The sequence below is a fragment of the Crocodylus porosus genome, unplaced genomic scaffold, assembly GCF_001723895.1.
Source record: "Crocodylus porosus isolate Cpor-Errol unplaced genomic scaffold, CroPor_comp1, whole genome shotgun sequence".
NCBI classification, from domain to species: Eukaryota; Metazoa; Chordata; order Crocodylia; family Crocodylidae; genus Crocodylus; species Crocodylus porosus.
The window spans coordinates 53,475,129-53,500,897 of NW_017728886.1; the positions used below are offsets into that span (position 1 = coordinate 53,475,129).

Consider the following 25,769-nt stretch of genomic DNA (forward strand, 5'->3'; position numbering starts at 1 on the left):
AGAGAACCCATGTGCCAAGCCCTACTCTTCCTGATATAAAGTTTTGAACACAATCTTTACCCAAAAGTGTCCTAACCACTGGACTACAGATCTGTTTGTGGTGAATTACCCTTAATCTGATCTGTTAAAATTGTTAGACTTTTTATAAACTGAAACAGAGAGTGGAACCTGCTTCCCAGATGAATGGTTTAACTGCCAGGCCACAGAGTTACTCTCATTCTTTCTGAGGTCCAAATTATACTTAAGTCAACAAGAGAAACAAGAGAACCTGAAAGAATACCAACTAAGAACATCTTATGGACTTTACAGAGGTTAAGGCACTTCCTGGGAGATTAGGGCTCAAATCTAGCCGGGGTGTACATTTTATTGGCATAAACTGAGGGTGATTTTACTGGCAAAAAGTTAGAATTATAGGAAATTTGGGCATTTCCAGTGTCAGCTGTTATTTAAATAATAAATCATCTGGAAATCAGGTGATTTGGTGTAGCAGAAACACAGTAGGGTCAGCAGAAGGAGGTGTGTTTAACCATCTTGGACTCTTTCTCTAGCTCTTAGACTGGATTTGTCTCAGTCAGCTTAATTTTGACTTTACAAGAAAAATCAGTGAAATTATTCTAAAGTTAAATTGTCAGTGAATTTAGCAAACTGAAATGGGGAAACTGACAAAATGAAGACCTAATAACTTCTGTTCTTTTCTACCTTCCATGGACCTACGTATTCTTCTGGTCCATCAGCCAGATAGGAGTGAAAGGTCACAACTTTACTTTCGATGCTGGACTTGTTTTGACATGTGTGGCTCGGATGCTCTTTAGTGAACAAAAATACACATAATAATACACCTCTGATACATAACAAAGAGACACAGTTAGATGCCAAAGAGACACAACTAGATGCTGAAGTGACAAAGATCTCATATTACTGAACATTATTGGTAATCTTCAAAATAACCATAGAGAAAGAATGTGGGCTCTAGATGCTCTTCAGCTGGTGAATGTGTATAATACAATTGCATGTTCCAAAATAGTCAGAGAGCTACTACGATACCGCAGTGTAATTTGGAATCTACAAATGTTATTGGAAACTAGCTGCCAACTTTCCATTCTATGAAAAGGTAGATAAGCTCTGGCCAATGCAGTACTTTATATTTACAAAGATGGATGTTATTACTTCCACATTATACTTCTAAGAACCAAGATACAGAGAGTGTCAAAGAGACAGGCCAATCAGCAAGAGTCAATAACAGAATGATTAAAAGAATCAAGATCTCTTTATTCCCAGTCCCCTGCCCTAACCCAGACAGCATAGTGAGAAATAGCTATTTAACATCTGGCATGACACCTCCATGTAGGAGGATCTTTAAAAGGTTCATACAATGCTGGCTGTAGATATCTGTGGTTATTTCAACAGCCTATCTTCATATTACCCACAAAAATATGCTAAAAGAACATTAGTTAAGGTAGCAAGCTCACTCAAGAGTTAGGAAATACCAGAATTAACCTGGCCTATGCAAAGTTATTTTGCTTGCCTTATGCATATGATACATTGTTTAATTTCCTCATTTAGTGCACAGGATGGACAGTACTTACTTCACAGGCAGCTTTTCAATACCATGTCCTTTCTTCATTGTTGAGTGTATAGAGTCCCTTGATTTATTCCAATCTTGTCCTGAAGAGAGAATGAATCATTTCTTATGACTTTTCATATCACACTCATCACTATTGTTTCACAAACATTAATTCTTACTGCTTCATAAGGATTAATCAAATGACCTTCACAATACTTCTTTGAAGTGAGGAGGTAGTATTATCACCCTTTTACAAGATGGGTATCTGAGGCAAATTGAGATAAGGGTCAAAAACATCTTCTAATTTTGCATGCCCTATTTAAGCCACCTGGGGCATTTTTTTTAAAGAATATGTAGTACTTTATGTATCAATCACAGTTCCATTGTGTTTTTGCTAATCAAACCCCCAAATCTGAAACAAGGCATCAAGAAAATGGGCATGATCAACGAGCATCTATTAAATGTTTAAGTGGCTTGATTGGCTGAGGATTATAAAGAAATTCTGCAGAAAGACAGGTGAAAAATTGAGTCCTCCATGGTTGCAGTCACCCACCTTAACCATGGAAACACACAGGTGTTACATTTAGATCAACCAAACTAGATTAGGCAAATCTAAATGCCTAATTGTTAATTTACTTGAGGAGGTGCACTAAACTTGGGAATGGGTGAGCCTGATCTAACAAACACCTGTACATGTTCAGAGTGAAGCTCTGGGGGCTGGGAAAGCCTAGCCACTTGCCCCAACCTGGGGGCTGCACTTTTTGGACCCACCCCCTGTGGCAGAAATGCCACCATCTGTGTCTCTCCCTAGGAATCTGTCCCTCTCAGCTTGGGACACTGGGGTCAAATTCCTAAGGGAGGGGGGATTTTCCTCCCTGCCTATGTAACAAAAGCCTGGTGCCTAGCATGTGGTCCCTCTGGTCACCTGAGTGCAGGGAGGGAAAAGCCCCTGCTCACCTGCCCAATTAACCAGTGATACTTTTTAAATTGGTTGGCTAGTTGCCAACACTGCTGGCTTCTATTGGACTGGGATGTTGAGGTCAGAAAGGCTGTATAAGGGCCTGGTCCAAGAAGAGGGAGAGAAGCCATTTTACCAGCATGGCACAAGCCTCAGGACACAGGGAGAGAGTCTGATCCATCTAAAATGCTCTCTCTCTGGAAATCTCTGAGTCAGATTGCTACCATCTTCTGCATGATACTTGTGTTTCTACAGAGCTAGTCAGCTCACAGTGATGCATTTGCACATCAAACAGCTACCTCAGCCAGATTGTTTTGCTCAATGGTAATCCCTTGATAGTGCTCTACCTCTTACCCTATTCTACCTCATCCTGTCAGGAGCAATAAAGTTCTCCCTTGTGACTGGTGTAGGAGACTTACTGAGGGGTGGATTTAATTATGCCTAGGAGGCCCCTTGGGTCTACGGACTAAGGGAGACTATCTTCTTTGTTTAGCCCCCAACTTGGGGAGGTGCCCCAAGTTCTTGTATTGGGTCGAGTCCTCAGAGGACTCTTAGGCCTGTGTTCCCCCGAGGACACAGGAATGAGACAGTCCCTTCTTGCGGTGGTGGCAGCCCACGTTACCCCCGGACTCTGCGGTGGGGCTCGAAAGCAGGTCTGCCCAGGCTTAGGCACCCCTGGAGAGACACATGGAGTCTGGAAGGTGGACGGGCGTAGTGAGGTGGGAGGCTCCCCCTACTGGCCCGTCACACCCCCAATCCTGGCTGAGCTATTTTAGCTCAATACCTCCCACTGGATGGACAACCCCTCCCTCCCATGCACCCACCAACCCTCATGGACCAGCTGATCTCCCTGATCCTGCCAAACTCGGCTATCCTCCCACTCCCAACTCCCACCTAGCTTCTCTCCCCACTCTGAATTACTCTGGTTTCCCCACCCAGTACCTGCACCTGGCAAATACTCATACATACCACTCCCGGTCTCCATTCATGTGACTTAAAGTGAGTCACGTGAACATAAACTGGGAGCAGCAAGAAATTGCACACACCCATGATACCATCCTTTTTTTCTTCAGTCCCAAGTCATTCACTACATACTTCCTAGTTTCTGCAACAAATGAGGCAGGGGTCTCATCTGAAGAAGGCAACAGCCTTGTTCAATCCATAGTTCTGATTCATCTCTAGAGTAAGTTCATTCTAGTCACTGAATGAGATAGGGGTCCTTAGAAGCACACAAGGGGCACTTCCAAACAAGCCCACATGCGCCTCTTGCAAAGTCTCAAACCCCTTTGAGAGTGGGGTAAGCAAAACAATGCTTTCCCTCCAGCCCGTTGTGCCCCAGGTGCTCTCTATGCCACTGGCAAAACCAAAAGGCCATAGAAATAGTGCTAAAACCTTCACAGGTTTACAAGATCTCCAACCCCATCTCTTAGTCAATTGGCTTGGAAGAAGCCAAACTGAACTGGTGAGATTTTGAAAAACTGAAATAATTCTCTTCATGCATTATTGAAAATAAGCTCAATAAATAGCTATTGTCTGTCTGTTCTCATTATCTTCACTTGCCTATTTTTAATTAAATAAAATAGGATCAAAAAACCTTCAAAAAATTCCTCAATATCTTGAAAGTCAAAACCGCTCCAGCAATATTTTCTGTAAACAAAGCGTGGGCTTCTTGGCTCATCTTTAGTTTAAATATTCAAGCTCTACCTTTTGAAGTTCACCTATCACTTGTCAGAAAAAGTACTGAGAAAGAATTTATAGCATTCTGGGAGTTTGGGGAAACATGAAGAGGCTGAAAAAAACAACAAAATGACCCTTATAATTTTCTTTCATCATGTGCACGAGGATCATAGAAAAAAATTCACAAGAAGCAAATGTCTGTGCATGGTATAGCTGAGGTGAAGTGGTAAGAAAAGATCAGAATATTCCTCTGAGCTAGGATCTTATGAGGCTGTTATTCGACAAAACATTTGGTGTGATGGGGCAAGGTCCATTTGTTGCAGCTGAATGAGTCACAGAATGAGGTAGGGGTCCTTAGGGGTAGGGTTCCCCCCAGACACACAGTTTGGTGGGGTGCTGCACTGTTTAGCTTCTGTGGGCAGAGGCATCACAGGGTTTGCCCTTCAAGTGCAAAGGTGCAGGCATGAATGTTGCATGCCCCCAGAGGTTGAGAGGCACAGCTGCTGCCTGCAGGCAGCAACGGTGGTGTTGGCAGCAGGAGCATGGCGGCAGCGAGTGAGGAGCTCCTGCAGGCAGCCACAGTGGTGTCAGCTGTTTGGTGAGCACTAACCAGCATTTGGCAACCATGCGCAGACACTGCTGGCAGTATCGGCAGTGGCCATCAGTGACCACCCGCAGACACTGCTTTTGGGGGGGGTGGCGAGCAGCGACAGCCTGCAGGCATTGGCAGCAGTGGCAGCAGCCAATATCAGGGGGTGCACTGCCAATCTCAGGGGGTGCACATGTCACCAATGGGTGCAGAGAAGGTGGGGGAAAGCACCATTGTGCTATGGTCCACTCATTCTCCCTCCAAGATACACCATTGATGTGCCTCTACTCTGCCTCGTTCCTATGGCCAGGCAGAGGCAGAGCAGCAAAGACTCTTGGAGGCAGGGGGATCCTGGCACCCTCCTCATAGCTGGCAGATGCCCCCTATTACTTCACCCTAGTTACACTACTCGGTTTTTCCAATGGGACCAATCCCATTAGTTGGGAAGCCGACTGGTCCCTCACTACCATTAACATCATGGCATTTGTTGTGTGAAAAAAATTTCTGCCAATGATAGTAAGGGGGTAACAATTTGGTTCTGTACGTGGTATTTTTGTTTCTATTCTGATATGGAACTACGTGAAGAGAGTCATGCATTTGTTAAAAGGAGTTACTGTTTTCTTCAAACCACATAAGAAATCTCATTATGGGTTTGATTTGAAGAGTTCAGTTATTTTTACCTTGATCTTTATCCCAAATGTTTCATGAAGCCAGAATTCCTATACTTTCTACTAAAAATAGTGTTAGATATGAATATAAACATAGTAGTTGACAGAAGTTGTAGGAGTTAGGTGAGAAGAATTACCAGTAATCTATCTGCCAAAATACATTGGCATTCTTCCCTGAGCCTCACCACCTGGACCACCTGGAAACCCTAATAGTGAAAAAATAGCAGTATTGTCATGAAAATAATACAGTACACACAAAGAGTGTGATACTCAGACTCCCAAGCCACAAATAGTTCTTCAACTTATCACATTATTAAATGTTATCAAAGCATCTATTGTTTTTGTTGCATGCAGTAGGAATGTCTTTCTTTTAGTCATGAATAATGCAACATGTGCTACACATAGTATGGTCCTTTATATACAGTTGTGTGGTTTTTTTCCTTTGATTGTCAGTGAGGGACCTGGAGGTTTGTAAGTTGTGGTGGCTACTTGGTTAACACTGACCACTTAGGAAGCTCCATCCTGGGAGCAAATCTGTAGGTGCAAAGAAACTGATGTAGTTGTATAAGGTCTCAACAATTTTCAGGAGCAGAAAGGGTTCTGCATATCATGTGCGACACAGATCTGTGGTCTACAATGAATTCTAAATACATGGCAGAGATAGAGTCAAGGAAGCTGACTCATTGTTATATCCTATGATCTTCAGTATGATTGATCTGCTAGTCCTCCTCCCACGCTAAGGACGAGGCAGGATGAGGCAAGAAAAACTTCTCCAGGCTTTAGCCTTCTGAGGCTGTCTTTGAAGCAGCTGTGGGAGGACTTCTGAGCACTTAGACAAAAAACCTGGAGGATACTTAAACTGGTCACTCAGAATAGATTTTCTGATCTTGTGAATTCTCCCTCTTAAGAATAGTATTTAAGTTAATAGATCAGGCCCTTTAATAAGAAACTCTTCAGATGTTACATGTGGTTTTTTTGTAATTGTCATTAATTAATGACAATTAAAAGGAAAATCATGTATGTTTTCAACTCTTGCCATAAATATTTAATGTGAACAGAGATAGCACACTTTCCCTCAAATGTTAGGTACAGGTTGTTCAAGTATAGAAACTGAACATGGTGTATTAACCTAGAGCACTAGATTTAATAACACTTTTGCAAAGATGGATTTAATCTAGAATTCCCCCATAGCCATTTTAATTGTTTTGCTTAGTGACTTAGGTGACCTTTCTGTGGTAACATTTGTGTGGATATGACAAGGTTTGTATTATTATTAAAAGGTGTTGTCAGACCACATGCTTCCACTGAGAAACACAAACACTTCAAGGGGGAAAACCTGCCAAAGTATTCTAGAGAATGTCAGAAAAAGCAATTTACAGTTAATCATTGTTTTGCTCAAAAGTAAATGAGGAGACACCCAGCTATATTTGTGCAACGTGGTACTTTCTACAAATACAACAGAGACAAGGCCCAAAACTGCACAAAGTCTATTACATACCTAACAAGATAATGAATGAATATCAAAATTGTTCAATAGGAATCATTCAGAATTTCAGCTGTCTTTGATTGCTCTCAAAAAAGGAAATAAGGTATAACTGAAGCCTAGAAAGTTAATTTCTTGCCCTTATTCCACCTGTGAAACCTCAGTGACTTCACTGGGGCTGACCACATTTAAGTGAGACAGAATTTGGTTTTGTATTATAAGCCTATGAAAGCAGTGGTCAGAAAATATTTCCTTTGTTCCTTCGATTTGTGATTCTCCCAGCCAGTCTGATGTATTGCTTCAGAATCAAGTACGGCTTTTTTTAAATGTCTCTGCTGCTCAGTATTGAGAGGTTGTTTCTCAGGATGAACCCTTTACTGTTAACACTTTGTGTGCTATGCATATCATATACTTGGGCCTATGTGAACAAGAAGATCAATATAAGCAGCCACCATATGAATGTGTTTTGTATGAGATCCTAGGCACTCAAGGGGTTAAGTGAATAGCAGGTTAGTTGACTGCCGCAGTGAGAATCACAAAAACTGCTCCTTGATTTGACCTAGAGGCAATAGTCTGGGTATTTCTCAGGCCAATGACATGAAAGATGGAAAAATCTTCTGCATTTATAGTTAAGTATACAGTTCCCAGCCTTTATACTGTATGCTTCATCTGCTTCGCAGCCCAAAAGTAACTTGCTCCTTTATTTCTCAGAATTACAGTCTTTAAATGATACATAACTCTGGACTGCATCTGAGACATGTGTCTCCAGAACACCCTCTCATTTTATGGGATACATCAGTTTCTAGATAATGAGTCCCAATGTGCTCTAATTAGGAGAAAGCCTCATTATATCCCCAATAAGAGAATGGTTGATTGTAAATCACTAGATGAGGTCATTATTTTCACTGACTTCTGTCAAACAGCAAGATTTCATAAGCAAGGCGGCAATTGTTCCTTATAAACTAGTAGTTCTTCACTTTATAAGTAGCTTAACAGAGCTCAGATGAACTTATGAATCATTCTATTTATGTTCTTTCATCAATTTATTTTATAGCTGTTCTAAAGCAAATGATTTTATAACTGAGTGATTTATGGTGTAATAAACCTAACAGTATGTGTTCATGTTGTTATTGTTGCATAATTAGATTTATTTTCTAATTTTTTTTAAGAAGATAATAAGTAATACTAGAGCTGTTACCACCTATTTATTTTAGTCTCTTTAATAATAAGGGTATGAATGCCCTTATCTAATTTAATTAACAGCTCAGCAATTTTGACAACCATGACATTCTCCAGATGGATTCTTTTAGAAAGGGGGTTTTTCATGAATTTATGCATATATAAACTGGACCATATCTGTAGCACTGAAGGCAGAAGTCCTCTCTATATACACAGAACAGGCAAGGTATAGGCAACAGCAGCGAAAAAGTTACCACAACATTATGAGGTTTTAAAATGTTTGGTAAGGATCACATATGAGCATATTCATGTAGTTCATGCTCCACGTTCAGGATATCTTTGGATTCATTGATGAGGTTTCCAGGGTAAAGACAAAACAGTGCTTGCTGCACTGGTTTCGGGAAGGTATCACCTGGACAGAAACCTTGAAAAGGGAAATGTTCTAAACAGAAGATGATGCTGAGCATTGGCAAGAGTGAGTGAAAATTATTGGGGCTTGGACACATGACTTTCATTTGTTCCTTTCAAACTTCCCCAAATACGTTTCACAAAAAAGTGGGGAAAGAAAATCACAGTTAAATTAATCTCTGTTGGAACTATTATTAGCCAGAGCCTATTCTGCCTATTAGACAATTAGGAGGAATTAGTCACCTAAGTGTGATCTTATTCTTATTCTATATTCTTATTCTATATTCTATGAAAAAACCCCAAAGCACATTAAAAAAATCTACCCTTGTACTCTCCCTGTGCCTAAAGAAGGGTGTTTGTACCCAAAGCTTACAAAGAACAATTTTCCAACTATTTAATTGGTCTAATAAAAAATATCACATTTACCCAAAGAACTTTGCCTGCCTATGTTCTTAAACCAACATGGCTACAACCAACTACCCTTGTAATATGCCATTATAACCTGCAGACTATATCGCAAAAGTAGTGAGTAGGAGGAGACCTACACCTACCTTCTGCAATTTTTATGTATCAGGGACTTAGGCAGGATGGAATAAATTCACCAGTGTTCACTTTGGTGCCTAATATGTGGAATAGGATCTGTACCAGTGAGTTTATTCCAATGATGGGTTTGGTTTATGTGCAGTAATCCAGTAAGCAAATCAGTCTGCAGAGTAACAAGAGACCTTTTATATCGCACAACAAGGTTAACTAAAGTATCATAAAGTTAGTTCTAGACTAGCATTCTACTTAAGTGGCCATTTTTTATTTTTCTCTTACACCAGTGAGGCTGAATTTTAGGTTAATTAGTTCCAAAAATGTTGTATAACAAAAATGAGGTAAGACACATTCTCCTAATAGTAGGGGAAGTGTTCCAGAATTCATTTGACCTAACTACAGTTTAATGTGTGATGGCGGAGAGAGCTAGCTAGCAAAATATTTGCTTACAATTGGGAGAGACAATATAAATAATATGGAGCAAGTCTTGAAACTTTCCCTTAAAATATTTTAAAGTGATATGCAAAACATCTGTTCAAAATATACAAATATTTGGGACTGCCTTCCCAATGTGAAATAATATTTATTAAAGGACAGAGCCCTAAGTATTTATCACTGAAGTCAAGACAGAGGTCTTGGAATTACATATATCTTTCAGCGTTCCTTAATAGGCAGGGGGTTATGAAGCACTGAACACCTGTTCTGTCAAGGTGAGAATTCAAGTGAAGGTATTGGAAATAACAATAAGCTTTATTAAGATGTATCTCAGGTTTCTACAATATGAAGATCATGTTTCATGATTATACGGGGCTTTATTGTGCTACTTAAGTATGGTTCCAACTTGAGCCACACCTTCCCTGGAGGAATTCGGCAAGATATGCAGTTGGGAAGAGAATTCGTCCCAGAACTCCTCTGCATGCAGGAGGAATGTGCCAGTTGCTACACTCTTTAAAGGGGATGAGAGGAAATGTTCCCCTGGTACACCAGTCACAATTCTGCAGCCCAGTCATAAAGGGGTTTGAGCTGTGGCCTATAGTTTTATCCAAGAGGGCTGGCAGAAGTTAGTGGAGTCAGAATCTAGCCTATGGTCTCCAGTCTCCATGCATATTTTCACGTACCATTTTCTGTATAGAATTTTCTTTGATTTCGGCTTCCAGCCAGATCAGCCATTTTTCTAACAGTTCATGTATTTGCTTTCCTGGAACTAGCCATTGTCCATTGTTTTCTTATGATTCACTGAAGCATCTGTTTCTGCTACTGCTGTTTTTATGGAATTTTGTATCGTATAGTGAATGAAGGTTTCACATATTGTATGTACGCAGTCATTTGTTTTACTGCTTATTATACTGTTACTATAGATGTTAGTTTCTGCTACTGAATTGAGTTCATACTTTTAAAAAGGCCTGAGCAAAAGAGACCCTCTAGGTTTTTAAAGAAGTCTTAATTCATTTATTTTAACTTTGCTTATGGTAGTTCAGACCAGATTTCTCAACAGAGCCACTAAAATATATGTACTTTTTCAGTTACTCATGCCTGGTTTATTACTTTCCTAGAGCCCATGTGAAATTTGTAGTTTCATATGGTTTCAATGTAAACTCAGGTGATGCCTGAAAGTCAAAGTGAACTTTCTGGATGAGTGATTGGATATGAGTTTCACAGAGAAAAACAAAATAAAATGTTTTCATATGGAAACCTTAGGCTCTGCACTGCTTCGCAATGAACTGTATTAAGTAAATGATGAGATAACATTACATTTCTGTCAAAACCACTTTGATCTTTGCAAGTAGAGTTATGTGATACCCAGATAACAAAGCAATGTGCCCACATAAAGGCTTCTAGAAGAAAAGGTCTAAACTACTGGAAATGCCCACTCTCCCCCAATCCAAACATTAACAATGCTTAATGATGTAACTATATTTAAGCAGAATATAATATTGTTGCACTAAAAATCAAACTGAAATCAAGAATTCAAGCATTAAAAAGATTTAGACAATCATCTACAAATAGATTCATATACATGCATAGAATATTTTGCTCAGAGAGTCTCAGCCAGAGCCTTTTATGCTGGTTTTTGTGGCACTTCTGCACGAATTAGTAGAGCACTTTTGGCACAAACAGAAGTTACATTTGTTGTGCAATCAGGCCCCTGAAAGCACTCTACAACCATGTCATGAAACACCTGCAAAGCTGCAGAGTGCTTTAAAAGTGGCTGACCATGCATCAAATTAACCCTCGTCAAATGAAGGATCAGATGAAGGTGTTCCACTTTGGAGTGCTTTAGGAACTGGTGCTCCCTAGGATTGATTTGTGGTGTGCTCAGGGCTAGGCTGATGCAGCACAACCTTGCCTCAGTGACTATCTGCAAGAAGGGAGGTGGGAGAAGGGAGGGGGAGTGAGCTGTGCACTGGATTTTACCTGATCTGTTCTGGGGTGGCAGAGGGTGGACTGGAGCCCCTCGTCTCCAGCACAGACCTGGCAAACCCCAGCCCTCCTCCCCTCTCCCTCCTCCCTTCCTGCACATGGCACTGGAGCTGAGAGGGGGAGGGGGAGAGAGTGGAGCTGGGGGAAAAGGGCAAATCCTCTGTTGCAGGCAGACACCTTGGGCTTCTGCAGCCAGGCTCAATTCTCCCCCCACCACCTCGCCTCGCCAACAGATGAAAATCTGTTGGGGGGTGCTGTAACACATGGTACTTTATGTAAATTGCCATGAGGTAGAACAGGGGCTGCACACCTGTCAGCACCTTTTGTACTTAAAACAAGTCTACTTTGGCAGAAGGCCAGGGGGAAGGAAACTGGCTCAGGACTCTGAAGTACCTGTTGGTTATCCTCTTACAAGACTGGAAATTCATGATGCTACAGCTGAAAGATACAACTAGGGCATAAAATATACTCATTGTGCTCTGATAAAAGTCATTTCAACCAATTAAAATGTTTCACATATGACAAGCCTTTGATGTCTCCTTGTAATTGGTTAGTTACCACACACATAAAAGTGGTTTCCATTGTCCATACCATAACGTGCAATAGTAAAATAAAAGAAACAAGGGGTTACACTTCTAAGACCACTGGATACTAGTCATAATCATAACTAAGCATAAACAGTATAATGACTACCATGTGAATTGTGATAATACAATATAGGAAAGCTAGATAAATCATCATTGCACATCTCAGTGTATACCTGGTTGAGCTATATTGTTTTGGAGTGGGTGGTTGTTATTTATTTATCAAAGTACCTTCTCCCCAACTCAGATGAACCATATGATTTTTAGTGACATCCTATTTTTATTCAATATTTCTTTTGTGTGAACTGTGATATCAGGAAATAAAGTGACTTCAAGGGTGACTTTCCCATTAAGTCAGAGATAGCAGTTGTTTAGCATGGTTAAACATAAAAGCAGAATTGCCTTTGCTAAATTTTGAGCATATGAACTGCAGGCTGGAGGAAGTCACATTTTCCAGTTTGCCCAGAGCCAAATATAAAACATACAATATAGAACTGAAATTTCAGAAGTTCTTGCAAAGAGGAATGGCTAGCTTTCAGCCAGTTATATTCTCATGCTCATGGCCCTGGTTTCTGGTACATTCAAAGGCATTGTCTATGAGTTCATAAAAGTTTGAGGGACCTGGTCCTGAGACCAACTTTTGTGGATTCTCACGTGTAAAAATATTAAGATATTTCAGACTCAGTAAGGAATTCTAGAAAGGCAAAATGCATTCACCTCTCATTTTCTCCTGTATAATTTCCTCTTCAGTAGAATTTCACAGTTTCTACTTTGGACCTTATTGTTCACTGTTTTTTGGCCTCTGCCCAGCAATAATACTCCTGGCCTCAGCATTACACAAGAGGGAGCTCAGATATGAGTGAAAGGCATTTCCCCTCATAACACAATTATAAAAATGGTAATTTATTAAATGGCAATAATACTTAGAAAAATTCCCCTTCATTGGGGGAATTACAGAAGGTGTGCACAGGCCTCAGCCAAGAATAATATTTCTGAGCTGTATTGTCTTACTTGGAAATATCAGGAAAGAAAAATATTTTACACTGGATAAAGTGATCCTTTTAAGCAGTACATGAAAAAGGAAGCTAATACTGTCATATTCCAGTAAATATAGCATCCTAGCTTGCTGGCTGATGTATGATGGTACCATGAATATAATTAAAGCAAAGACTTAATTAATTTTCAGACTTAACACAGCTGGCTGGATACTCAGGAAGTGTCTCTTTTATGGCTGTGCCTATGGACCACAACAGGACAGGTCCAACAGCACTGTGACAAAATGCAGACAACAGAGTTATGAGGACAGACCTGGGCTGTCCCTGTCTTTCTAACGAATGGACAAAAGGCTAGTCTGCATGTGTGTCTGTTGGGGGGGGGGCATTGAAGCTGTGTCACAATACAGAAAAAATACAAGATTTTTGAGCCAGTGAGAGAGAGCACAAGGTGGAGTGTGACTGGTGCTCTCTGTTGTGGGAGAGAGTCTTGGGACCTGCTTCCTGGCCTGTTCTTACATTTTACAGTAAACAGTCATTTGATGCCTAATCAGGCCTTGGAGCAGCAACCAGAATGCAGGATTCCCATCTCCCAAGGGAGTAACATGTCAGAAAGCTAGTCATCTATGGTGTCTATATGTTCTCTTTTTTCCCTCCTTTCCACTCATCTGGACTGCACTGTCTCACCCAAGATAGACAATACACTCTGAGTAAGGATGCTTTCCTGGATGTCACAGGCATAAGCTGAACCTCTTCAAGTAGAGGAATGAACTGAACCCAGGTCCCAACTCCAGGGTGAATGCTGTAACCACTAAGCTTTTATAATAAAAGGTGTGAAGCAGCATCAATGTCTCCTCTCCTAAAAAAAATGAGATCTGCTTGGTTCTTTGTAATAATAATAGTTGTATGTGCCTACCTTCAAACAAGGATTACTGGCTACAGATCTCATGTGAAAAAAGCCATAGGCTTCAGAGAGGGGGTGTATTTTAAATACACCCCTGTGTTTTCTGTTGGTTAGCCAGAAGCAACACTCTGTTCAGCATGCTGACTGTTTTTATATCCCATTAGGAGAGGCTAACTGCCTAGGCTGAGTATAGGGCACTGATGCATCTAACTTGAGATTCCCAATTCCACTGAAGGCTAGACTTAAAAGTCAGGTATTGCAGTGCCTAACTTCTTTAAGTCTTTTATTGGACCTTCTCCAGCTGAAGTCTTCAGCAAGCTCTTTAGCATATCGCACAACAGATGTTGGTTAACTGTATATTAAGATGGTCTTGCAGATATATTTTACCTTGTGTCTTTTCCCTTATGGCCTATAACAGATTTTGCTTGCTATTTCTACTTAGTAAGTGTTCTGCTTAAAGTATGTCTAATAGCTTGTAACAGATGTTTACAACATGAAGTATCTTGAGGAAGATCTTAAGGGAAAGCTGTGATTTTCATTAAAATTCTTTAGATTTCATCCATTATAAGTCTGTTAAATTTGTAAAACTTCCTTGATTACAAAAAACCCTGGGATGTTTACACTGGCATGTAACAAGCATTCTTGAAGTCAGAGATAAGCATTTCAGAAATGTCTAGCAATAGAGATTTTATCATATAACATGTATACAAAGAGAGAGAACGTCCAGGCCTTATTATTCAACAGTCAAACATCTAAATTAGCTAATGTGGCAACTGAATTTTCCCTTGATTGTTATATGGTATAACTTACCATATGACCTATCACAAGACAGTGTATTCATGAACTCCTTAGGGGTAACGTACAGGCAAATATTTTTTTGTTTGGTGTGGGTCACTCCAGCTGCTACTGTTTTGCTTTGAGTTGTTTGTTTTGTTTTGATTTGTCAGTTTTGCCATAACTGTATTTACAAGGATAAACTTCATAAATAGAAAATATATTCCAAATATAATCCCTAAGTTATTTATACTAGATGCACTAGTTTTTCACATGGGATAAAATAAAAACCTCTTTTATTGGCTACCCCCAGGAAATCCTTCTCTTCAGCTAACCTGGACATTGCTCAGTTGTAAATGGATGCTCTGTTAAGAGTTTTTGTTGCCAGAAACACTAGGCAGAAAGGGAGGAATGAAGGAGTTAAAAATACGTTCAGCCATTCAAAATCCGGGTTTTATTGATTTCTGGACTCTTTAAATCCCAATGCATGGCTACATTTAACAGCACCGTTGAGATGGTGTGATCTGAATAGCAGCTTATGTCTGCTGTTCACCTTTCCATATGATAAAAACATACCAAAAAAAGCAACTTGGAAGCATATAGCAGATGGAAAAGGCCAGAAGTGACATGGGGTTCCAATTATAGTAAAATGAACCATATGTCTAATTAAACATATATGTTTTCTATTGATCTCCTCACTAATTGCTGAAAACAGACACACATGTTTTCATCTAATCATCAATTAGCTCTGGGTAGCTATAACCTGCCACTCAGTACAATTCATCTTTTTCTCACCTGTTACTCATCTTAACCCTTTCTCAATACTCATTTTATTTTCTGTTCTTCATTTGTTTTAGCTTAGAGACATGCCTATCCTTGTGCTTGTTTGAATGTCACATAGAATAAGCTTGATTTGGTAGAGAACAATGTAAAAGTTTCTACAAAGTGATCCTTTCTCTTCCTTTTTTGTGTCCTTGTGACAAGGTATTTAGCAGAATTTATAGATTCATTGGAATCTGACAGGCCGCTCAGTGAACACTTCTGCAGACCCTCAGCTTGTAGGGGAGACACTTTGAAGGTTTTCTGAGGGAGGTGGGAGGCACTATGTGATAGTCAGGCTTCATTGATGTCTGTCCAGCTTGGCACCCACAAGGAAGAGTCTGTGGATGATTGACTGGAAATCTATTTCTCATACGTATTTCTTAGTGAGGTACACACAAACTAGTGCCCAGATACTGTACAGATTTGAAAGAGTAACACATTTTTAACACACTTTTACCCCTGCACTTTTGCATTAATCAACTTAAGGTACATTTCTGGAGAGTTTTGTTTTTTGTTTTGGGGTTTTTTTCCATTGTTTTTTGAGCTAGCAGGCATGTAGCAGCTGCCCTATCAACTTGCACGTACATTAATCTAAGAAAAATGCCATCCTGTGGGTGGATAAATTAAGTCACCACAAAAGACTTTGGCCATAGAAAAAACTTCCTGCAATGAAGAATGAGTTATTGATTTAGGCTTGTGTGTGTAAGGTTGAAAAAATGGCCATTAAAATAATGTAGTCCAATGAAATTCTTGTATGCATCTTATTTCACATATGGTGTCTTGGCAGTGAAATTTTGAATAGCACTTTATGCAAATGTTTAATTTGCTAATCTAACAGAATGATGGCTCTGCATACACCTTTTTACCTTCTTTTAATGCTACTGTACATTAACTGGTTCAGTAAATAGGGTCTTTGAATGTATTAGGCTTCTTTCTGAGTGGCCACTGATACTGAAGACATTTGGAAAAAATAAGCAATGTAAAACACTTGCAACATATAAAAATAGCTGCTCTTTAGACTTTTAGTAAAGATGTTTTGTGATAATAAGCTTGCTTCAAAACATCTTTAAACTAATTACATTTTCTCTCATTGGACCATGAATTACATATATAAAGTTTTGATTTTTTTTTCAAAAGTTTAATGCATTATATTGATACTAAGTAAACATATTATGCACATTTTCATACACTGTTTTAAGACTGGAAATCTGTATCTGGGTGGAAATCTGTTTCCTTCAAGGATATTGCAATGAGCAAAACAACTATTAAAAGCTATTACTGGTTCAAAAAAATGAAAGCATTTGTAGTTAAGGCACCTACCTTAAGAAAGAGTGATTGGTGAATGAGTTGAGAATAAATGGTTAACTGTGTAGTTACTATTATTTACAATGATTAATTTGCTCAGGTATATACTTTTTTTCACCCACTCTCACAGATCTAAGGCATGATATATCCATTTCAAACACAGAGAACACTTGCAAAATTAAAGTCCAACTCTGCATCCAACCTTTCATGAAGTTCATAGAGTTCAAATTCTGATCTTTGCTATTGCCCATCTAATGCATTAGTAAAGCCTGCACCAGCATTTTTTAACCTGAAGTATATTATTTCTTCCCTACTTCCCTCTCATAATTAGGATTTTCCAAATCTTCTGATCTAAGAGTTTCGTGATTATGGCACCAACCTGGCCTGTCTAACTGGTAGTACTCTACTCTGCAAGTAATCACATGGATTTCTGTAAACAACAGTGCATAAAGTAATGGTCAGATCCAAAACAGGACTTAGGTAAATATTAGACACCTAAATCCAAAACTACAATCTAATGAAAAACCCCCACTTAGTGGCCACTTAACTTTGAAGGTGCCTAAACTCTCTAGTTCCCCTGTGTTTGGTCCACTGGTGTATAAATCCTTTGAGGACCCAGTCTTGTAGGTCACGCCTACTGCATACTGACAGGACCAGGCCCCTCACTAAATGTGCCTGAGTAGCAAAACCCCCAGTTTTTATTTTTTGTTGTTATTTAAAAATGCATTCCCTCCCCTTCCTCAACCATTTTTTACTTTTTCTCTCCTTGTCTATTCCCTATAGATAATTATAAGTAAGCTAAGATGTAAGATAAGCTTTAACATTTTATTTTAGGTAGTAAGTTTCATTTTTCTCTCCCCTCTTTGCAACTAAGCGCCCTGCTATTTTGATATAAATACCCGCTGTTTCATAAGTGATAATTATTATGTTTGTATTAATATTTTACTGCTTTTATATTGTGTGATTACTGTTTTAGGCCTACATATGTAAGTTAACGTAAGTCATGTTAAGTTTCTATCTTGTAATGGCAAGCCTCCATCTTGTGTCCCCTGATGTTGTAACCTATGACTCATACCTACCCTTCCTACGTAAATTGGTTCCTGGATGAATGGGGATGAATGCAAGTGCTTGAGAGACAATAGCAGTAGGTCTAAAAATAGCTCCCTCTGAATGACCTAACCATCAAAACCAATACCTGGACCAATGACCCAGCCCTTGGAACCACCCTCAGCATTCAAGAAACAAAAGATGAGGCAACTCACCATTGTGCCAAGGCTGCACATGCTCAGTAAGAACATCTGGAGCCCTCTGGAACAGGGCTGACCTTGCCTGGATAGGCCCTCCCCACAGGAGGTCATAGGTAGTCTGCCCCATAAAAAGAAGCAGTGAAGACTGACTCCTTGGGATGCCCTCTTCATTTGGACCAGCACCACGCCACACCAGAGACCCTGCTGGTGACCCCCCTCTGGACAACACCTGCTGGGCAAAGACCCCTTTCCAGCCTGGATAGGTAGCTATCACCCCCCACCCCACCCCGTCAACCAAGGACTTGGACTCTGTTCCTCTTCCCTGCCTGGACTCCAACCCTTCCACTGAGACTGTCTGTTATTTGGAGCCCTGAGCTGGGTTGTGCTTTACTCTGGTTCTGGCCCTGCTCCAACCTCTAGTCCTCACCCCTCTAACTTCTGTCTCATTTCTCCCTCTCCTGCTTCTGGCTCACTGCCACCTCCAACACCTGTCCTGAGCTCCTCTCTGCCTGCAAACCCCCTGTTTCTTTTCTACCGTCTTATCCCCACTGCCTTTTCCCTGGATTTCTGCCGCTGCTATTGCCTTGTCCCCGCTGCCTTTTCCCCTGAGCTCCCAGGTTTCTGCCTCAGTTTCTTTCCTGGCCATCTCCTTCTTGCCACCACTTACTTGCCCCCTCCAATCTCTCAGCTATCTGCCTCAGTTTCCAGCCCCAAGCTCTCAGGTTTCTGCCTCTCTCTCTCTTTCCTAGCTGTCTCCTCCTTGCCACCAGGCTTTTCCCCTTGCACCAGTGACCTTGAATAATCCTGGGGCCACTCGACCTTAAGTAACCCCAAGCCTCAGTTGCTCAGCCAGCTTCTCTCTAGTCCACCAGTTCTAATCCCAGTTCTGGCAACTTTCACTCCCTACACTTTAATATTCTCTCTCTCTCTCTTTCACCTTAACCTTCTCCCAGGTACCCCAAGCACACACATACATACCATAACATCCAAGTTAGGAACTTACCTGTGTTTATGTGTACGTGTGAACTGGTGTGTGTGTGTGTGTATATATCACTGTGTCCATGATATATGAATTAGTGATCTGTGTATGTGTACTGGGTGTATGGGTATGGACAATTGATTTTTGTCTAACTTTTGCGGTGTATAGTGTATGTGCTTGAACTGGTGATAGGTATGCATGTGCCTAGGCTGGTTTGGATGTATATGTGCCTGAGTTGGTAGTGTGTGTGTGTGTGTGTGTGTGTGTGTGTGTGTGTATACACCTAAATGATTTGTGTGTTTGTATATGTGCAATTGTGTCACACCCGCCTAACAGTGCAATACTGAGATCCTGAGAGTTGGCCTGACCCCACAGGACAACACTTGCAGCTGATTTATTTTTAAGACAGAAATCATAATGATATAGTGTCATCATCCCTGACCTGGTGGTTAGAGCATTTGCTGAAGAGACTTGGGCTCAAATAAGATGACCTGGGCTCATTAGCTTAGTATTTAGGCCTTCTTCTGGGAATGGAGAGTCCTGGGATTCTATTCTTTATTCATGGGATTATTTAAGGTTTTTTTTTTCTGAATACTTTGACACAATACATAAGTGGCTTAATGTGTGCATTTGTGGTGGGGTGCAACAGGGGTAACCTTACCAGGCATCAACTTGGGGGGAGGGGGGAATGACATGCCAGCTGGTAATGAAGGCCTGAGGGGCATGTGCCCTGCTAACAGGGCTGTCCCACACCGCTGATGCCGCCGGCAGCTTCTGCAGGTGCTCACCAGCCCCGTCCCCACTGCCAATGCTGACACCAGCTTCTGCGGTTGCTCACCAGCTCTGTCCCCACTGCCAATACCACCACCGGCTTCTGTGGGTGCTCCCCCAGAATCAGGAGGCACCAGTCTCCCATGCTAATAACTGTACATTTTCAAACCAAATGATCTCACGAGGTCCCTTCCAGCCCCTGTCTATGAAATCTATGAAAACCAGAAGTTGCTACTTCTGTTTTGCCCCAGGCATCCAGACATGTCCTTGAACTGCTGCAATATATTGACAGTCATAAGTATCAGCACCTATGAATCTTGTGTTTCTTTCTGCATAATCACAGAATCAGAAAATGAGGATTGGAAGGGACCTCAGGAGGTCATCTAGTCCAACTCCCAGCTCAGAGCAGGACCATTCCCAACTAGATCATCCCAGCTAAAGCTTTGTCTAGCCGGGTCTTGAAAAACTCCAAGGATGAATATTTCACATCTCTGTGTAACCTGTTCCAGTAATAGCACAGCTTCAACAGGAAATTGAAGCTGTAGCTTAGTGGCTAGGGTACTCTCCTGGGAGGGGAGGCAGAGATATAGGATTGGATCTTCCTAAGGCAACAGAGAGAATTGAACCTACGTCTTCCACTTGGGTGAAGGCACAGGTCTCTAAATTATATTATTAAAGGTGGGTGGGAAAGGGAGGCACCAACACCACCCCCTTCCCTCACTAAAAGTATACTCCGAGGCACCTACCCCAAGATTTCAGGCTTTGCATCATGCATGGAAAGAGATAATAACCCTAATCTGGACACCTAATCTCAGCGATAGATTCAGATTTCAGATGCACCTGAATGACATTTGCTATTGACTAAACATCCATATACTTGCTATATGGATGCTTTGATCACTTGTCTGCTGTTTCCTAGGCACTGCATAGGAACCTAACTTTGAGTTTCAAATTCAACTCCGCAGGCCAGAAGCATGAAATTTTGGCATTGCAGAGACTAAATCTTATTGATGGCTAAGTCAATATTAGATTGATCCCCAACAAACTAGTCAACGAGAGTCAAGATGGCAAAACTGGGTGTCAGCTAGATTGTAGTTAGTTGAAATTGTTGAATTGTAGTTAAGTCTTCTAACTAGTGATAGGTCTTTTTGTTTACCAGTGACCAGTCACTTCTACAGGGGTTGATCTTTTCCCAGTGCTGAATACTGCAACTTGAAATTTTGGACCATTTTTACAGGAAAGAGAAAGACTTTTGCCAAATTGTGCTCTCAGTTACATCCTAGTGTCTGACCTTTTTAGGAATATTTTCCAGCACTGCATTATGACTCACTATCTTTTGTGTTTTCTCTATTTAACTTGCAAAATGGAGACTGATCTTCCTACCTTATCAGTCCATCCCAATGATATCTCCCTGTAAATGACAAAGCCCCCTTGGTTTTATTTACATTGATAGGTCCTGTTTAAACATGCTATCTGCTTACAGAAATGCACACTAGGAAGTAATTACATTAAAACAGACATTAAAAAGTATTGATAATTACATATAATTATGAATTAAAATCTTTCCCTGATGTCCTAAGTCCTTCTCATAAGGATTTGAGCAGGCTCTTATTCAATGAAATTGAGTACTCCACAAGGTTTCAATAATTGTCTTCCTGGTGGGGATCAATATTAGTTCTGAGCTGCTAAGTGGCATCACAAAATGAGAAATGTAATAATGTGAGCAGAATAATAGCCAAAAAAAAATCAGTTGAAAGGAGTTTCAAATCACAGTGAAACTTCATACCTCCAGCTAACATGATGTTTTAATAGGGATTCTCTTAACACTATCAGATATTTCAATGTAGATACTTGTTTCAGTAAATCAGTAGAATTTTGGAGGGAGAATTAGTGACCTTAGTTATTGACTTTTCTGAGTCAACCAGGTTTAGAGCTGGGATGATTAATTAATCGCTTTTCAAGAAGAGATTATTGCTACTTAAACTGATTAGCGTAATATTACTTTATGGCTGCTTTTCATAGATGAATTAGAACAGGTGCATTTAAAAATATATCAGTAGTTAGCTTTTAGTTCCTGTAATAGCGCTTGATAACTGGTCACTGGCATCACTAAAACAATGAAACAATACATGTTCTTAGTCATAAATAGAATTGTATCATTAGCTCACTATACAGCAGTGTCATAAGCAACCTATATCACTATTAGTAGTAGGTCATAATGATGATATAATGATAATATGTCTTTCTGTTAAATGGCATTATTGTATAGGTGCCCTACCAAGAACAGTATTTGCCAGTAGATTTACGTTACCCAGTTCAGCAATTCCCAAACTGTGGGTTGTGACCCCAAATGGGATCACAACATCAGCAGATAGGGTCAGGATAAATAGGAACCCAGGGGGCACAGTTAACATATTGGAGGGGTGGAGGGGGCCCACAGGCAATGCGGCATGAGAGCATAGCTGATACAGCGGAGGGGGGCAGGGGGGCCAAGGCAATGAGGCAGAATGGTCATGTGCCTTTCCCCACCCTGAGATTTCTGTGCCCACCACCAGGCGTGGGGCTGTAGCTGGGCTGGACAAGCTCTGGGTAGAAGCTGCCTCCAAGGCCCTATGGGTGGGACCTGGCACAGAAGGGACACGGCATGGCTGCCAAGGTGAGGTATGGCAGTGGCGGCAGTAGCAGCTGCAGCACTGAGTTCTGCCTCTGCTGCTGCCAGGCAGGCAAGGGGTTCCTTAGTTTGGCAGTCATGGTGTTGTGGTGCTCCCTCTCACACCGGGTCCCTCCTGCTGGGCTGTGGAGTCCCCAGGGATGGGGGAGGGCAACAGGGTGAGGGTCCCTAAGCTCGCTGTGGGCAGCCCACATCATCCCCTCCTCCCTCCCTACAGCCTCTGCTCTGCCCATGCCACCCATGGGGGTGGGGGCAGAGGAACCGGACTCTGCACTCTGCTCTAGCCAAGGCCACTGCTGCCTCCCATGAGACACAGCCAGGGCTCCGGCACTGCTGTGGGGGCAAAGGACAAAGGTACTGTTTTTCCAAATGTTAAAGGGAATATTGTCTCCTGAGTGAAAGACAAAGGGAATGCTAAACATATAAAGCAAAAGAGGATGAATTGCAAGTATAAGGTTGTTCCTAAAGCATAAGGTAGGTAAGATCAGAACTACATAGAACCGTTTGGAAGGAGGCAAGTGCCGATGAAAGGAGAGAAGAAATGTAACTGAAGCAACAGAGAAGTAAGATGATTTCAGCCACGGCTAGTCATGCTGCAAGGAGAGCCTAAGGATTACAGGAAGGGAAAAATCTGGTATGTCCCTTTGAATACATCCTCCAGCCGTCTGTGGATAATCTTTCATAGACTTTTAAAGTCAGAGAGGATCATCTAATCTGACATAAAGTCTAATTTCTCTCAAAATACCTGTAATTTCTGGTTGAGATACAAAATACATCCAGGTCTCGTTTTAAAGATTTCAATAATCCGTTACATCCCTGGTTAGGCTGGTCTAATGGTTAATCACCCTTGCTGTTATAAATTTGTACTTTATTTCTAGTGCAAACTTCTCTAGCTTCATATTCTCGATTTCAGATCTAAATATGTCTCTCTCAGCTGCCTTAAAAAGTCCTCTATTATTATAAAATGTCCCCCAGGAATGTATAGGTCATGATCAAGTCCTCTCTTACCCTACTCTTGGATAAACTAACTAGAATAGGTTTCCTAACTCTCCCACTATAAGAAAGGTTCTTTCCAATATCCACAGTGAAATGGATATAGTATTCAAATATTGATTTCCATAATATAGTATTATATATAATACTACTTGATATATGCCTACATATAAATATATTCATATGTATACTCTCTCTCTATATATATATATAGAGAGAGAGAGAGAGTATACTCTGTGTGTGTGTGTGTGTAGTATACATATGTATATATATGGGAGATGGCTATTCACAACCCTCCCCTTCCCCCAGCAGAACTGGTCAAAACTTGGAATTTCTAGTTTGTGGGAAAGTTTAGCATATAAAAATTTGTTTCTGTTCTAAACCAAAATGAAAACAAATATGTTTGACATTTTCTTTTAAATAACTTGAACAATTTACAGCTTCAGAAAAAACTGTCTCAGAATGTAATCATTTCAACATTTCATTACAAAGCTTTATTTTAAGACTATTTTATTACTTTTGCATTATTCCACAATAAACATTTTAATATTGAAATATGAAGTGTAAAAGTTGCAGCTCCTTCATAATATGTGAGGAGCAGCAGTGCATAAAATACATACTGCTAATACTGTCATGTGTAAGATGTCACTAGAAGCAGTCTATTTTATTTTATTTTTACAACAACTAATGACATCAGCTGCTTAGAGTTGACTGAAACATCTTCAAGTCTTTTCTAGATCAAACTGTCCTGTATGCATTGTAGTAAATAGTTTGATATTTTGACACCAGGTGGTACATGGATGTTTTAAAAAGAAAAGTTGTGCAGTCCAGCTTGCTTATATTTCCTTTGGGAGCTTGGGTTTATCAGTTCAAGTTACACTCCTCTGAGAAGCACATCTTAATTCCCTGAATGTATATCTCTAAGTAACCTCACTGAATTTCTTTGAGTAGCTTTCCAGAGTTTCTTCCATGTGGAGGCATGGTTTGGGTCTATATGCAGTCTCAGCTGTATCAAGCAACAAGGTTTACTTGTTGCATCACACAGCTTTGCCTAAAATAACATTTTAGGTTATTTCAAGCTTCTCAGCAGAGTAACAGATTTGTGCAGAGCCTCTGGTCTTCTGCACTGATGCAGTGGTTGGCAAAATGAATATTGTCTGTCGGTAATTAATCTATCAATAACCCCTCTTGAACATCCCCAAAACTGTAGTCAAACTCCGTGGGAAAAGGCCTAAAATTCTGTAGATGCTGCACTGGAACTCCCTTCTGCTTCCCAAAAGAATTAGCATTGCCAGCCGATTGAAGAAGAAAAGCCCTTAGGCTGCTATAACTCATACTGGGAAGCAGACCAGCAAAAAGCCAACATACGTGCAATTAATTGGTTGAGCACAAAAACACCTTGGCTTAAAGGCTTCCTTTGTATTGCCCATTGTCTATTCATTGTCAGTTACAACAATATGATTGCCTGAGGATTAAATCAGCTTTACAATCAAATGATTTTAATTTCAAACACAAATAAAGTGGGATGATATTGTATTTTAATCAATTTATACTGAAATTGACTTGTAGAGTAGTAAATGACTTGTGTATCTACAGATAAGACTTCAGACTCCAGAGTGGCTTAATGTTATTACATTTATGTATCAAATATATTTATTTGATTTATGGTCTGATGCCTGGAAACACTCAAAAAGAATTAGGGTAAATTACCATATTAATTGTACTTGTATAACTGTGTTCATGATACAGATGCTACAGAGTATAATATTACTGTTTGACTTCGATTGTGTATTTAATAGTATGCTGGATTTCATGTCCATTGTGCTGTGCCATTCATATGGATCTCAGGCACAAACAAAATTGGGATGGTTATTTTAATCTAATAATGAGGAAGTAAATAGCAAATATATGGAAGTCTCTTGCATCCCCATTATTTTCCAAGAACACAAGCCTTCTGAGAGCAGGATGCTTTTCTCTCATTTTCAGATCAGGCACTCCTGTATTAGACGAGCTGTTTCCATTTATTTCAATTTATTCTTCCCTTTCCTGACCTATTCCCACCCCAAAGCCTTTTCATTGCCAAATTTTGTGGAGAATAAGCAAACAAAAGAGAGAAAAACAAAAAAAAAAGATCACATTGCAGTAGCCCTGGGTGCCAGATGTCAGAGTCTCAGCTCTAAGCTGTGCCAGTATCCTGAAAAAACAGTTAGCATATTGTACTATATGAGGTGAGAAATTAAACC

The 25,769-nt window shown here is 40.4% G+C and overlaps 1 long non-coding RNA gene across 1 annotated transcript; it reads right to left on the reverse strand.

Moving 5' to 3' along the window:
• Nucleotides 1-2,771: 2,771 nt before the first annotated feature.
• On the reverse strand, nt 2,772-25,048 carry LOC109309478. Its single transcript, XR_002100926.1, has 3 exons — nt 25,038-25,048; nt 11,805-11,812; nt 2,772-2,892 (listed from the first exon to the last, which is right to left on the reverse strand). It is a non-coding gene; the product is annotated as an uncharacterized LOC109309478 (long non-coding RNA).
• Between the last annotated feature and the right edge of the window lie 721 nt (nt 25,049-25,769).